Below are 4,192 nucleotides of genomic sequence, written 5' to 3' on the forward strand. Positions count from 1 at the left end.
TGTGTGTGTGTGTGTGTGTGTGTGTGTGTGTGTGTGTGTGTGTGTGTCCTTCCTTTTTTTCTCCTTGGGAAGAAGATTGTGATTTGGCCTTCTTACATGGACTTATAATTTCTTTTCTTTTTTTTTAGGCAATTGGGGTTAAGTGACTTGCCCAGGGTCACACAGCTAGTAAGTGTCAAGTGTTTGGTCTGAGGTAGGATTTGAACTCAGGTCCTTTTGACTTCAGGGCTGATGCTCTACCCACTGCATCATCTAGCTGCCCCCTTGGACTTGTAATTTCATTGTTATCAGGTGAGAACTATCCCTCTACCAATGCAAGTTCACATGTTAATAACTATCCTATAAGTTAATCTTAGAGACTGGAATGGAAGGTAAGTGTTTGGGGAAGATGGGACTGAGAGGCTAAATGTTTTGCTAAGGGTTATGTCAGCATGAGTTTTAAATGAAAACAGTCAATACAACAAAATGGAAGTCTTTAGTCAGGGCAGGTGGGTTGCAGCTCAGGGCACTACCCAGCAAGTGCAGGGGTAGCCAAGGAGGAGGCTGGGAAAAGGGTTTATATAGGGTACTAAGGCAGAAAGAATGACTGGACTACAGTTGGGGGGAGGGTTGGGCATCTCACTGTTTCACAGGTAAGTTGTTTTATATAAAAAGCAAAAGTCCATAAAAAGAGCTTGGGAATCTCTGCAGGGGAGAGTTTGGGAGATCTACAAAATGACCAGAGGCTGGAAGCAACAATGTCTGGTCAGTCCCAGGCAATTCATTGGCCTGGAAATGGAGACCAGGGCAGCTTCAGTCAGTTGCTAGTCAGTTGTGTTTGTTGTCAGTTACAAAACTGATATGTGTCAGAGGTGAAATTTAAATCCTGATAGACTTAAATGTAAGGCTAACTTTCTAGACAATGTGGAGAATAAGTATATAGTTCCTACTACTGTAATAAGAGCTTTTGACAAATGTTATCTCATTTGATCCTCACAACAACCTTAGGAGGTAAGTGCTTTTATAATACTCACTTTACAGTTGCGGAAGCAGAGGCAAAGAGTGGTTAACTGACTTGCCTAGAGTCACATAGCTAGTGTCTGAGGTAGGATTTGAACTCAGGTTTTCCTGAATCCAGGCCCAGTATTTTTTCCACTATACTGCCAGCTGCCACATTGCTTCCTGCTGCAATTGAAATTAAGGTAAACTGAGGCACAAAGTTCTGAACATGATCAGTTTATTAATAAGTGTGAATTTATTAATAGAGACAATCAACAACAACCTAAGCTAAGCCAGAGGCATTAAGTGAAGACTGACGGGGTCTTTTAGAACAATTAGCAAGATGACAGAACAAAATCTCAATCAACATAAGTGTCTTTTTCTGACTGGCAATCAATGACATAGTCAGAACTTAGATTAAATCATTTGTGCCTCCCTTTCTGAAACCCCCTTAAGCAAGACAGATGATTCAAATCACAAGCAAAGGAAATAGTCTTCAGGTGATGGGGAGTTGCTACAATAGTTTAAATTGATGAGATTTGACCTCTAAGTTAACCAAGTTTCTCTGGAAAGTTGGTGATGGGTGAAGTTACAAAAGTAGAGGTAATTACATGACAAAAGCTTGATCTTTAGGCAAGTTTCTCTGGGATCTGGGTGGGAAGGGAAGGAACTATGAAATGTAGCTTGACTAAGCCTCAAAAATAGAATTAAAATCAATTTTCAGTTTTAGATTCCTCTAGGCCATGCTATGGCATAGGATTCCACTATGCAAGCTAGCCACACTTCTTCTCCTCACATGAACCTGGGAAAGTTGACTTGCTCCAGCAAGGGTGTGAATGTTCTTCTATTAAAAATAATTATTGTAATGTCATTGTCAGCATGTTTATAGCCTCTGATTATTTGTCATTCTTCTCCATTATTGTTGGCTATTCTACACAACTATGGACCCAAATGACATGGTTCATTGTATTACAGCCCATCACTTAATTTCCCACAACTTTTCTTTCTGTCTCTTGAAAAATTCATTAGTATTAATAGTCATTTCAGTTATTCCCTCTACTCCTGTTTATTCTTTCTGATTCATCCCAGGAGATGAACATGAATGTTCCCACTTTCTCTTCTTGCTGCTTGTCACTCTATGGCACAAGCTTAGGTTAAGTGTCTTGACTTCTGGGGATGTCTCTTCATCTTTGTAAACAGGATCCCCTGTACTTCCAGGTTCACAGAATGGCAGCCCTATAAGGATCAGCCCCTCTTCTAGTGTTACCTTGATTCAAAGCTCTGGCTGTTTCATGAGATGTCAGGATGAGTTCAATACTTCTCACAGAATTTAGGGCTAGGAGGGTCCTTACATATAATCTAATTACATTCCCCTATTTTACAGACATATCCCAGAAAAGTTGTAAGTCGCAGAAACTGTTGACAATAAGAGGCTGATTTAATAGATGGGACAGGAAAAAGATACTGAAGTTAGCTACTACCCAGAATCTGCTGAGGACTCCAAGCTGCTAAGAAACTGGACTGGCTGACCTTGCAAAAGTGTGCATCTCTACCACTCTTTGTCACTGAGGAATTCTCTGAAAATCCCTCCTCTCCTCAATACTCTATCAACTGTGAGGGTGATAAGAGTTTCCTGACACAGATAATTGGAAAGGATAATAACACAGATAGAAGGAAAGGAATGAAAGAAGGAAAAATATTTCTCTCAGCTTGAGTGGCTAATAGCCATGTGGATGTAGAAGAGTGTGTCTGATTACTCTCACTTAAAACTCACATATATTAATTAACATCATAGTAACCTATATGTTGCTTATCTCAATCATTGGGTCCAGGAAGAGAGAAATTAAAAGAGCAAATTAAACTGAGGGATGGGAGTAGTTGTAACAATCACTGTTATGAGTATTATTTATTCATCTTTTAGACCTTGACCTCAGGAAACCACACACTTCACAAAGGCAAATCTGCTTTCCTGTAGAAAAGTGAAAAGCTAAAAAGTAGCTAGTCACCATAGGTGGTGGGGGAATGAAATTAGGGGGCAAGGAACTGGGACTGGGAGATGGAGGGGGTGGGGGTGGCGGGGGGCAATGTTGAACAGCTAGCTTTCTGAATGCCACCTACTGGCCAGAGTGGGAGATTGTGGGCTGCTGAAAGGTCCACAGTGCTGCTCAATCCCTACACAGAGGGAACAGTTTGAATATATTTACAGGTACTACACTCTGAAGGCCGTTGGGAGGGCAGTGAATAGTGTGCTGAGCCTGGAGTCAGGAAGACCTGAGTTAAATTTGACCTCAGACATTCACTGTCCCTGTGACCCTGGGCAAGTCACCTAACCCTCTTTGCCTCAGTTTCCTCATCTGTAAAATAAGCTGCAGAAGGAAATGACAAACCACTCCAGTAACTTTGCAAAGATAACTCCAAATTGGATCACAAAGAGTTGGACATGACTGGAAAAATGACTAAACAACAACAACCGCACTATGAGTTCCTCGAAATCCCCTCATTGGATTTTAACCTATGTGACAGCTGTCACCTTGTGTGTATAAAGGAGGCAGTATGAATTGAGCCAACAAACAAAAGTAGACAATCTAATATAATAAATATATATTAGATTGTCCACTTTTGTGGACAATCTATATAATATATATATATATATACAATAAATATATAATATAGAAGGCACTAGGTGAGGCACTGTCATCATAGGAGAAAAGAAACACTAGGGTTTGGGGCATCTTTCTGGAGGGAGGAGAGCAGGAATTTGGGGAGATGAATATATGTAATATTTACTTTTCTTAGTGGCCTGAACACATCTTAGAAAATGAGACCTGAAAGCTACCTTTGAGATCATCTCATCTTGATTTTACAGTTGAGACTCTGAAGCCCAGAGAGGGCAAATGACTTGTCCAGAGTTACACAGCTAATAAGTCATGGTGCTGGAATGAAATACAATTTTCTGATTCCAAATTCAGTGCTCTGTGCAGAGACTGCAAATAGATTGCATTTACTTCAGCCTGACCTCTCCTCCTTCTCTACTCTATCTCAACCCCAATTTCAGCCAATACTTTTTTTTTTTAACTCTCAGAGATCACTTTTTATGTCATGATACATGATCAAACAGGCCTCTTAGTGTGACTTAGGAAGCAGCAAAAGTTCTCAGCATTTCCCATTCCTCTTTCTTTCATGGGCTTGTCACACTGAAACCTCCATGGTGAAC

The sequence above is a fragment of the Vombatus ursinus genome, unplaced genomic scaffold (genome assembly GCF_900497805.2).
Source record: "Vombatus ursinus unplaced genomic scaffold, bare-nosed wombat genome assembly UNPS02014775.1, whole genome shotgun sequence".
Lineage (NCBI taxonomy): Eukaryota > Metazoa > Chordata > Mammalia > Diprotodontia > Vombatidae > Vombatus > Vombatus ursinus.